Below are 12,450 nucleotides of genomic sequence, written 5' to 3'. Positions count from 1 at the left end.
TCCTGTCCTCTAGCCCACAAATGCTGTACAGTGGCTCAGGGGTCCCCAGTGTGGTGCCCACAGGAACCTCCAAAAGCGCTCACAAAGCTGACCATTCTTTGCCCCTTATTATTATTTTTTAATGAAAACCTTGAAAAATGTTAGGGCACCAGGTTCTGCTTCCTCTTCCTGAACCTGCTGCAGATCAGCTGTTTGCGGGCAGGCAGAGAAGAGTTGCTTTACCCAATCTTCTGTGCACACCTTTGCTCTCCACTCCCAGCCTTGCTACATCTCTCCCCCAAGCCCTTTTCTTGCTCTTCTTCTCCCTTCCCGGTCCCTAGCCTTCTTTCTCTTATTTTCTAGCCTCTAACTTTGCTCTTTCTCTTCCCCCACCTCTTTACCTCTATGTTTCTCCCTGCCCCTAGCCTTGCTCTTTCTCTCCTCTCTATCATCCTCTTTCCCCCTCCCTCCCAGACTCTAACCTCACTGGTTCTCTTCTCCCTCGCCACCTCTTTAGCTCACTTTTGACTAGCCAGGCCCCAGGACAGCCATTATCTGACTATCCACATCCCCTGTGGGAGCCATTTTGTGGGGGTGCCCAAAGGAGTTTCTCAAATTCCCAAATGTGCCCATGGGCCCAAAAAGTTGGGGACCCCTGCTCTGATGTGTTAGGCAGACAAGCACTTTTTCAATAGTACTGTATATGCTTCCATGAGTAATGTTGCTGGTATTGAGACTCTGCCATAACGTGGTCATTTGGAATAGTGCAGCAGCTGCTGTTGTTAACAAGGAAGGAGTAAAGTGCCTGGAGAGTCCCCACCCCACCAGCGTCTCACTGATTTCAGAGGCTTGGAATGCTGTATAGTTTTTATTTTGGAATATTGTATGTAAAAAGAGAAGGCCCCCTGCTTGACTTCTTTTATTCCCATTATCCCAAAGTTTAATGACAAGCAGGGCAGGGAGAAGGGGTGATGATGAGCTAAGAGGTCTGTCTCTGAGGTGGTATCAAATGGGTGGTTTATGTCAATGCTGGAGATGTGAAAAACCCATGGAAAATATTCTGACTTCATCTTACTTAAACTGTACATTAAAAATTATTTTTGGTTTCAAGCACATGCCCAGGCCTGTGGAACTCAAAGTCACTATCACTGATTTCAGCAAATTCCAGATCTAGCCTGAACTATGTTCTATGACAAAATCTGTGACTACAAAATAATAGTGAGTATATTAATTTCAGGAAATGATGTGTCAGTCCAGCAATGATGAATTGTGCCTACTTTGATGGTGAATGCCATGCACTGTGGGGCTCCTATGCAGCCTGTCCTAGGTCAGGGCCTTCAGGAGGGCTCTATGTTGTCTATCCTTGCTATAGAGACACAGAACTTTATCTTTATAGCAAGAATGGACAACATACAGACCCTGAGTGTGGCCCCTGCCACCCCCTGACATTTTGGAAATCTCCCCCCTGCCCATCCTATGCACACTTATCTGAGAGGAAATAGTATTGAACTTAGTGGAGCTTACCTTTGAGTAGACATGCACAGGACTGTGCTGTTATATTCTGACAGTGTGTAACATATGAGTCAAGTACAAAAATCAGGCAAGTAAAAACTGTATTAATAACAAAAATAACAATACATAGTTAAAATGCATTGCCATATTATTTTGCTATTCAGTTAATATCTGATTGAATTTAAAGCTTAAAAGCAAGAAAGTTAATTGTTTAAACAGATGTGATCAGTTGACAGTCCAAACGTGCCATGTGTTGTATGTAATATTGCAGCCAACACATGGGATGTTTGATGCTCTCCAAATGTTGGGCTTCAACTCCCATCAGCCCTAGCCAGAATTGGTAATACTCAGGAATTCTGGGAGATGTAGTCCAAAACATCTGAAGGGGAACCAGGTAGAGGAAGGCTGTAATATTAGCTTCCCATGTGTGCATAAATACTAATGCTGCTATATTGGTACTCACCATCTTAGTACAATTTTCTGTAGATAAATACTTTCTATAATTCGTGGAGATAACATTTTTAAAAGGACCAATTTGCTATGATTTTTATTTTTATAAATGTTATGAATGACATGTTAAAACAACTTTTTACTGACAATACATTTACTGATCAGCAGTAAATCAGCATTTACTGACCAGCTGATATTTGACAGCTGATATATTTTAATGGGTTTTAATAGTCTATTTTTTAATTTAGCATTTTCTTGGTGGTTTTTAACAGAGCATTTTCCTGTTTTTATATGTTGCTTTGAGAGCCTTCTTAACAGAAAAGTGATGAATAAGTTTATAAGGGTGTAATTCTATGTAAGTTTAGACTGAAAAAAGTCCTACAACACCCAGGATTCCCCAGCCAGCCATGCTTGTAAGGAGTTGTAAGACTTATTTCTGTCTAAACATGCATAGGATTGCACCCTAACATGAGTAAAGGGTGTGTCTGAGGGACTTAATAGTGCTAAAAAGTAGAAACCTGCCCAAGCATTTTTAAGACTTTAGCCCAGAAACCTTGTGCTAAAACATGTTTGTTTGTTTAACTTTTTATTTGCAAATACATTAATGACATACAACAAAAACACCAGTTTAAATATCAGATAATATACAAAAAGCTTTTTCCCTTCTCTTATGGAAGAAGAATTTAAAAGAGGACAGATGTTTTGAGCTGAAGTGCTGGTTCTATTACATGGCCCTGTAAAATAGCTATAATAAAGGAATGACTTGGCTTTCTCACCCTTTCTTTTTTCACCTTTGATGACACAACCTTCCATTAATTGCTTTATATTACATTGTACACAACTTTCTATGAACAGACTTTAGTTCAAAACAAGAGTTGTAGAGTTAGGTTTCTGGGACTGCAGCCCTAAAAAATAATTTGAAAAGAAGAAAGAGTAAATGTGGTTAGGATCAGTCTACACAGGTCAACAGTTTAACTCTTGTTTATGTTAAGGTATTCTTAATATATGCTCTATATGGTATTCCAGTATCTATCTATCTATCTATCTATCTATCCATCCATCCATCCACCCACCCACACACTCACAGAGAAAAGAGAGAGGGAGGCCAGCATATTGGTTAATTAAAATGTGCATTTACTAAGTGGATTTACACATGCAATTTTGGAAAAAAATGTACAACAAAAATGTAGTATGCCTCTGAATTTACCCACAACACAATTAATCAGCCCTGTGAACTTAAAATAAAAACTAACTTTTAAGGATTTAGGCCTCTTTTGCTTTCTTCCTTCTTTTGTTTCATCTAGCACAGTAGGCAATTTCTAAAAAGCAAGGTCCTTGGGTTCAAGTGTGCCTGGAAAAGTTATGACCTGGAAATTTTTATCATAATCACATGGGTGTGGGCAGCTCAGATGAGTACCTTTTAGATGATGTCATATGTTACAGAGATGTGCTTTGAAACTGAAAACAGATTGATTAGTTTATTATATTTATGTATCGTTTTACACAATCAAAAGGTCCTGAAGCGATTTACAAAGAAATAATAAAAACAAAATAAAAATCTACCAAATACAATATGCAATCACATATTAATTTAAAGCATACACATTTACAAAAACATCCATCTAAAAGTCTACCTGAAGGACAAAAAAAAATCCCCCATCCAACACAGGAGTGAATGACAAAAATAGCCACCAATGCCAGGCTATTAAACTATCTAAATGCCTAGGAAAGGACAAACGCCTGATGTCTAAAAAATGACAAAGCTTGTGCCAGGTAAGGTTTGCTGGGAACAGCATTCCACAATTGGGGGGCTACCACAGAAAAGGCCCATTCTCTTGTCACCACCCTCTGAACATCTCTCAGTATGGGCATGAAGAGAATGTTACTGGGTTTTGGGTGGTGTACCCCAACGTAGCTTAAGTCGGTTGCATTTAAGATATGTTATAATAACTCCTGAATTCAGGCAGGAAAGGGAGGGGATAGTTTGTACTCTGTCACATTTTGCCAATTAGTATATGTTGTACTTCAGATCGGATAAATTCTATACCACTAACAGGAGATGGATATGGAAGAGTCAATATGGGGTTAAAAAAGCAGTAGGTAACTTGTGTCTCTCTGTATGGTTTGGTCTACAACTACCACCATCCCTCACCATCAGCTATGCTGACTAGGGCTGATAGGATTTGTAGGCCAAACATCTGGAGGGCCCCAAGTTGCCCACCCCTAGATTATAACAATTCCTTTATATCTTAGCACAAAACCTCAAGTGTGCAAAATACACATTGAGGAAGTTTTGCATTCGCCACTGATTTCTACATATAACAAAGATAATAGTTTAGCAGTTTTTAAGATCTGTTTCCCTATACCTCCTTGCTTCCTGGTGATGCTGCAAAATATTAGATATTATTTAAAATGCTATGGAAAGCATCTGCTCCAAAGAAGCTTGAGGTGATCAACACAGAAGAGTGTCTGACAAACTCTGTCAAGGTTTAGCTGGTAGCTAGGCATTAGGAAAGGATGATGAACTTGGATATGCTGTGAATAATTGGCCAGAGCAATGGCCACCTAACCCACTCCAGGAGTGTCAAATTATATATGCACAAGATACGAACAGTGCACCAGTCCTCAGTATATTTTTCTTGTTGTTGTTCAGTCGTTCAGTCGTGTCCGACTCTTCGTGACCCCATGGACCATAGCACGCCAGGCCTTCCTGTCCTGCGCTCTCTCCCAGAGCGTGCTCAAGTTCATATTCATTGCATCAGTGATGCTATCTAGCCATCTCATCCTCTGCCGTCCTCTTCTCCTTTTGCCTTCAGGATAATCCCAATTACTTAAGAACTACTTCAGAGTAAACAATATGCAGACCACAACCACAAAGCAATGCAGCACATCACTACTCAAAGGTCCCCTACTATTAAAATTCAGATCTGTCAGGATCTGAATCACAAGTGACACTATTCCATACAAGTTTAGACAGAAAAAAGACCTACAATTACCAGCCAGCTATGCTGGCTGGGCAATGCTGGGAGTTGTAGGACTTTTTTGTGTCTAAACTTGGATAGGATTACACCCTAAAGATGCAATCCCAAGCACACTTGCTGGAGAGTAAGTTTGATTGTACTCAGTAGAACTTACATCAGAGTTAATGTATTTAGGAGAGCACTGTAAGAACACATTTTAGCCTGGGTTGCCTTTTTATCCTAGACATTAAAAAACCCCTCTAAACCTCATTTGGGATATTTGTGCAATGTATGGATGTTGTTAATGCAGGGTTGCAAACAGATAAGAAATCAAATGTATCTTGTAGCAAATGTAGGCTTTTACTTCATAGGGTTCCAGGCTGATTTAAGCAAGAACTGAGTGAAAACACCCTAACGTATAAAGCACGAAAAAAAAATCCGCTTGTGTTGTTGTACTAATTGTGCTACATGTGAATGCTGTTAATACAGGACGGATACAGCAGATAAACTGCACGTGCATTTAGGTTCCTCGTAGGCATTACAAGTGAATGTAAACCTCACGTGAAGATGTTCTTACTTAAGGATGCTGTTAACGCGGGAGAAAGCAGAAGACAGCAAATGTTTAATTGGAGGAATTACAGAGACGGGAAAGGCAGCCTCCGACTTAGGTGTTACTTGTGAAAAGGCCCCAGTTCTACTCACTCATTTTCCAACCACTCTGAGCTTGAAACATGGAAAACAGCTGGACACTAAGCAAACCCCCCAACACCTTTCCCCTGCTCCTAGCCAAACTTAATGCCTTGCTCCGTGTTGAGGGAGACCCATCCCTGAGCAGCTGTGCGTCCCAGCTGTGGACTCCATTTCCCAGGCTTCCTCCCTGCCCTAATGTATTCCGTTCTCAGGCCGGCTCTATGCGTGTGTGTGTGTGTGTTTGAGAGCGAGAGAGAGCGTGTGTGTGTGAGAGAGAGCAGCTAGGAGTCCCTGGGAGAGTGGAGGCTCATTCACTGATTAGAGGCAGCTTCGAGCGGCAGTGCTGCGCCTTCTTGGCTTCCAGCAGCCGTGTCAGGCTCTTGCTCACTCCCATGCTGGCCGAAAGCGTTTGCACACACGCGCCGGGGTTAGCACGTCCGGCTCTCCTCCCCACGCAACGTCTCAGGCTCTTGCTTTCCCCAGCCTGAACTCCAAGGGGGACGCCACCTCTCGAGGAATTTCCACGGTGAGTATCGGGAAATCCCAGGGGTGCCTGCTAGAAAGCCGGGGTGGTGTGTGTAGACGTAAATGCGTGTGTCGGTCTAACTTCCCAGCAGTGGATCTCCGAGGTTTCTATTTAGTCCTCCGATCTGGTACTTTTCACTTTCCCTGCAAATGCAGGCGCTGATGTTTTGAAAAGTCAAACTTTGCAAGTGAAGTTTCTCCCTCCATTTCTGTCCACACCCCGTTCCGCAGTGCAAAGTTGTAACGGAGGCAGATGCTTATCGGGGTCCGGAGGGTGGGGATGCTGGAAGTTGGGGGGGGGATCTTAATGAGTATGTATTTAAAAATCAGATCAATATGGTGCCCCCTCCCCCTTGAAGGATAGCTCTGATCCCGGGACTCTCCTCCTCCTGTTTATTTTCTTGGGGAGGAGGTGCGGAGCAGCGAACACAAGGCAGGGGGTGGGATCAGGTGCTGGGGGAAGAATCCTTGCAAAATGCAACCGAAAATAGCGCTTCTCCAATTAGCGCAAGCAAGATTTAGATATTTAAAAAAAAAGCGGGGGGGGGGGAGAGCATTCCATGCGCAAGCCACGGAGGTACTTCCCGGTTTTCCTTCGCATCTCCCAGCGTCTCTCGCTGCAACGACGCAATTTCCCCAAACAAAATCTGTGTGTGTGTGTGTGTGTGTGTGTGGTGGGGCGGGAAGAGACTTCGTCGAGGGGAACAAGCCAGTTTGCTTCCCGTATAGTTAAAATTATTTTTATATATGTATGTATGTATATATGTATATAAAAATTTTAGCTATACGGGACTATATATATATATATATAAATTATATATAATTTTAACTATACGGGAGGCAAACTGGCTTGTTCCCCTCGACGAAGTCTCTCCCCGCCCCCCCCATATATAAATAAAATCTCTGGGCAAAACCTAAGAGTGTTTAAAATTCCATGTTTTTCGGTGCACGCAGATACCTCCGCGGACAGTCCTAAGCATCTCCCGATAAGCTTTCAGTTTTACTATAGAACGGGCGCGCGCGTGAACTTTGATTAGAATTTACCCAATCACAATTAAGAAGTACTTCTCGCTTGTTTTGTTTTAAGTTGATTTTCGTGGCAAATGTGAAATATTTCACTGTTTGGATGGAAGGTTGAAGTTCAAGCAAACAACTCTTCCTTCAAAGAAGCCCACTTCCTTGCATTTCTTGGAGATGCAAAACCTTCATCGCTTGCATGTTTGCAATTATTCCTTGCAAGGAATAGCACGCACTATGTTGTGCTATAGGGTACACGTCGCTGCAGCGAGCAAATAGCGAACCCGGCTGGAGACCCTTGGCGAGAAGAAGTGGGAGGAAATCGGAATATGCATATTTAGTTGGGCCCCCCTTTAGCAAAACTTTCTGCACCTTTTGAGCCCAGAAGCCCAGAAACGGTGAACGTTTGAAATAAAACAACATCAGTCGCTACAGCTGGGCAGGGAAGTCAGTACAGAGGTTACAAGGAAGGGGAAATAATTCCTCACCTTGTAGATCGAAATACATAACCATCTGCTTGGGCACAATGAAATCATTAGGCAGTGTGCAGTTCGGTAGTTGCACTGAATGCTTTCGCCTTCCAGACAGGAAATGTGCAGGGAAAGGGATTGTTGCAGCTCGAGTCATCCGCACGTTTGATGAGCTTTGTTTGGTATTTTAAAAAGAAAGTGAGCCTCGAGCTGACCATAGAAATTGAGATGGAGGGAGACATCCCCCCCCCGGCATATATTTCCTGGAAAGAGTGAAAATCTCGTTTTCTTTGCAAAGGCTCAGAACCGACTTTGCACTTACTTTTGTCGGGCAGAACATTTGGAGGTATGCCTATCCTGCATCTCCCATAGGCACTTTTGAGACGTTCTTTTCTCCCCCGCCCCTTTTAAAAATTATTAAGTTGTTGAGGTTGGGGGTCGTATTTGGTTTTATTTTGCCTTTTTAAAGAATCATATTAGCCAGATTCTTTCGTGCTTAGTTTAGAAAGCCGCAAAGCACAAACACCTGTTTTAATTTGCAACTGCAGAAAGTGAGATAAATGCGGTTTTTTTTTCTTCCTATGAAATTAAAACCGTGTTTGTTTTCTGCTGTTGATGGGAACTGAGATAGACATTTATCCAGATCAATCACTTATTTCTCCTAGATCAGGAAAGCAGAGTTTAAATAGTTTTCTTTTTCATTTTTCCATAAGCTGGGGGAAGCTTCAGAAACGCTCTGCGTCCACCCGGTGGCCTTTGACAGACCTTTCCGGATCGGGGGTGGTACGAAGGCTCCAATAACGTGCAGATCAGATCAGAGGTTGATTACTTTTTTGTTGGCTACACCGTTCGTAGGTTCGACTTTTGCAAGTGTTTTTTTTTTTTAAGTTCGCAGAAGAGGGATGTATTCTGTTGGGTTGGCTGCTCCTGTTAATCTATGTACATTTTAATACCTTCTCGTTTTGCTTCCCCCCACCCCCAAGTCCCCGTCGTTTAATTTTCATTTGCTTTTTTAAAGAAAAAGTTGCAACCCGAACTGGGGAGACGCGAGGTGGCTGTTCTGTTGTTGCACAAAGGGGCCCGATCCACCATCTTTTTCATGCAAATTGATCTTCGTGGTTTCGGAAGCGGTATTTCTTTGGTCCCGAAACGGCAGTATTCCCTCATCTCCGCCCCCCTTCCCAAATGTCTCGTAATCTGTTTTATACACCCTCAACTCCAACACCTCCCTGATATTTAGCTACAAGAAAAGCAAATCTATGGGGTTTCCTAATTTAGTACTGGGATCTCCTCCGTGTTCACTTCGATCTTCCACGTGTTTTAATTTATTAGGAGGAAATCCAGTTTAGTGCAAATACATAATCCACTTGAGCACTTTAATCCCCCCAACAGCTGGGACGGTTTTGTTTTATAATATCAGGATTTTTTAACTAGGAATACATTTCTAAATTCTTCCTTCTACAAATTAAGTAATTAAAAGCAAAAAGTTCTAACCTATAGTATCCAAAGCTCACTCCACCCTCTTTCCTAAGAGATTACACTCCTTTTTAAAAATGACGTTTGTTAGTTTTATTTTTTTTTCCTCTTGGTAAACCGTGGGGGAAATATTAGTTTTTATTACATTATTTTAATTCTTGGAATTTGGAAATAGCTGGAAGACAACACAAATGCAACCTTTTTAGTATGCAGGATGTGTTTTATATGTTTTAATAAACAGTAGAAATTTGTTAACACAAATTTTGGTTCTGTGCTTTAAGATACATTTTAAACTAAATAACAAGTGAGTTTACCACCTGCAGCTTGGGACCAACTCTGTTTTACCCAATTGCATGATAAGCTTTTGAGGATGCATGGTAAAATTCTACATTATATTAGCCTTGCTTCCTTTCAGTGCATTCTTTTCTTAGATAGTGAAAAAGATATTATAACCATTAATACATAGAGAAACCAAAAGCTAAGTTGGGCATGACAGGTTAGATTTGTTGCAGGATGTGATTTTATTTGTTATAGATCAAGGCTGTAGTTTTTGATTCAGATTCTCTTGGTCTTGCGCTTCACGTTGCATTTAACAGGCTCAGATTGTAGGTGGCCTTAAAAAGGAACATTTTTATCCATAAAGCAAAGTGGTAATTTTGAAAATATAAGTTATCAGAAGATTGTTTTTGGTGTGTTCATCTAATCCAGATACCCAGAGGACAGTTTATGTAGCTTCATAGATTTATCTCCACCCCCTTGGCCTCCTCCACTCCTTGTTTAGTTAATTTAACAAAGACTTTTTGCAATCTGTTTGGAGTTTGTCTGATGCCATGGAAAAGTATCTGCTGATTTATTTGGTTGCTTTTCGATTTGTGTCGCTAGACCGTCTTTTCTCTTCCTTTCAGCGAGGATGTCAGCTGTTATTACTTCCTATTGATCCCTTTGCAAAGTGAGAAGTGAACTAAAATTAATGTCAATTCCACTGCTTGGATCAATAGCTGGAGTTATTTTAATCTGGATTTGCACAGGGTGCTAAATTAAAAAAAATCAGCATAGAGGCAGAAAAGTAACAGTTACTTACTTTGGCTGTGCCCGCTTCCTTCTAGTCACCCAAATGTTTCATCAGGCTGGTTATCCTGCAATCCATATTTTTTTAATTAAGCAGGTCAGTTAGTTTTCTTATTTTGGGTTCCATATTAAAAACGAATGACATTTTGACATTGGGAGTGTATTAACTATAGATTTTCATAATGACTGGTCTTGCCGCAGCCTCATCTGTACATACTTCTAATGATGGTGGTGATAGGGAATAATAGTATGAAGGCGGAAAGAAGGTAAGAGACAAGGCGAAAATGAAAAAGAATGCAGGAGTTAAAAAAAATTAAACTTGGCCTGGTGCAGTATTGTAGTGTGTTGATTTATTCTCTATGTAATGAAGTTTGCGAACGAATAAGGCAGTTGAAATGATTCACAGTATCCTACAGGAGTGTCGAGTGTAGCTTCCAGATTACTAATTTATGAAATACATTTAATGTAATGAGGTGACAGTGCAAGTAAAAATAGAAAAGCAGCTCAGAAGCATCAGCAGTTCACTCTCACTCTCACTCTCCACCCCCTTTATTTAAATCTTATTGACTATGGTTTTCCATCAGTCTCACAGGTCAGTTAAGATATTAATAGTGTATTTATCTGAGTGGGTATCTTTTTCTTTTCTTTTTTGCTTTAAAATCCCTAGATTTCCCACCCCACATACCACCTTCACCAGTCATTGCAGTTTTGGGTTTTATATTTGTTGGCTTGTTTTCTTTGATAAATCAGTTGTGCCAAAAGCCACAAGGCAAGATCACCCAAAAGAATGCTGTCCAGGCTGCCCTTGGCATCTCTTTGTCCACTGCTAGAACTTGACAAAAAGTTATTTAAAATTTGGAAGAGACAGAACATTGTTAATGTGAGATCTCTAATCTGATAATTTAGCACTGATCTGTATCTGGAAGGGAGCCAAATGAGGAAGAGGCGAGATGATGCCCACTCACCTTCACACTTAATAACAGTCACTGAACGTCTGGGTACAGGATGGGAAAAAAGGAAATGTTATTGCTAGACTGCATGAAAGGCACAGCCAGGATTCCATAGAGTTTGTTAACCTAGGCTTGCTCATTCACAGAATACAAAAGCCACTCCATTAGAAAAGAGACTCTTTCAGTAAGTTTTATTTGCTATGTCTGACCTTCTGGAACTAACAGGCACATTTTGTAACAGCTTTTTTATTATATGATTTTTGGTGGCCTTTTGAGTGCTGCAAGGCTAGTATATTGTTTTAAAGTAACAGTCCTTATATATTAAAGTGCATTGTGGCATTATGAAAGGCTGGTAGTGGAAGCTTAAAAAAAGGATTCTAGGTTTCTTATGAAGAAAGGGAAAAGAATTCTGATTTCACCTCCGAAGAGGGTTAGAAGAAAGTTTATGTTACTATTTATACATATATACCAATGTACATATATGTATTGTATTTTTTTTGTCAGGTTATGTTTTGGACTTTAAGTAGTTTCAGAGGAAAAGTAAGCCTAGAAATGTTAACATTTTTTCTGTAGATGTTAATGGCATGTCTAGGACAGTGAGCAAATCTACTTAAGCATGAGCACATTAGGAAGTAAAATTACTGTTTTGTGCTGTCCTCAACCTAAAAGGCAGATGCTTGTGAGAGATCAGATGGCACAGGCACCAATTATGATTTTAGATATTGGCAGAGACGCCAAGCACTTTATTGATGAAGTTGGTGCTGCTTTCCTTAACAATAAAAATACACACGCACACACATCATGAACGAATACAGCGAATACTTAGAAATGTATAGAGTGCACATGTTGTTTGTTCCCACATTCACTGCTTTAGGATAATGTGAAACGTGTGTGTGTTTCTGCACAGGTAAATGTGCACACTAAAACAGAAAAGACATGCTATCCACATTATATATGCATTCATGGATTATGTAAGTACATGTACAAATCTTCATTTGTAAGTTGTGAATAATTTATGCTTTATTTGTTTTATTGTTGTTTTTTCAGACACTAACCCCAATAGTTACCAACATAGGTTTTCAGACTCCTCAACAAGTTTTTTTCTCCTGATATTTGTCTGGCAGGAGTCAGATAGTTTGTCTTTCATTTGCTCATCAGAGACATTTATTGTCCCATATATTGTCTTTGTGGGGATCAGATGCGCTCATTCAGAGCATTCAGTCCCCACCAGTCACATGTGGCTTGATCTGAACCTGCACTGGTCCCTTGCCTTTCGGTATGGCAGGAGAGGATAGTGAGGGCAGAGCATGCATTGTCTGCATGAGTCGCAGAATACTGTTGGTGTTTGGTTCT

At 40.7% G+C, this 12,450-nt stretch overlaps 1 protein-coding gene across 1 annotated transcript in view; it reads left to right on the top strand.

The window, feature by feature from the left end:
- Positions 1-6,104: 6,104 nt before the first annotated feature.
- The window catches only part of RNF220 (ring finger protein 220), a 383,799-nt gene continuing 377,453 nt past the window's right edge, over positions 6,105-12,450 (top strand). The window contains exon 1 of the mRNA XM_084852730.1: positions 6,105-6,117. The gene's annotated coding sequence lies outside the window, so the exon portion shown is untranslated. The remainder of the gene's footprint in view (positions 6,118-12,450) is intronic.

This window comes from Heloderma suspectum, chromosome 4, assembly GCF_057233095.1.
Source record: "Heloderma suspectum isolate Gila_16-S chromosome 4, 16-S_ref, whole genome shotgun sequence".
Taxonomy (NCBI): domain Eukaryota; kingdom Metazoa; phylum Chordata; class Lepidosauria; order Squamata; family Helodermatidae; genus Heloderma; species Heloderma suspectum.
The sequence above is the reverse complement of the archived record's forward strand: the minus strand, read 5'-3'. Positions and strand labels throughout refer to the sequence as shown.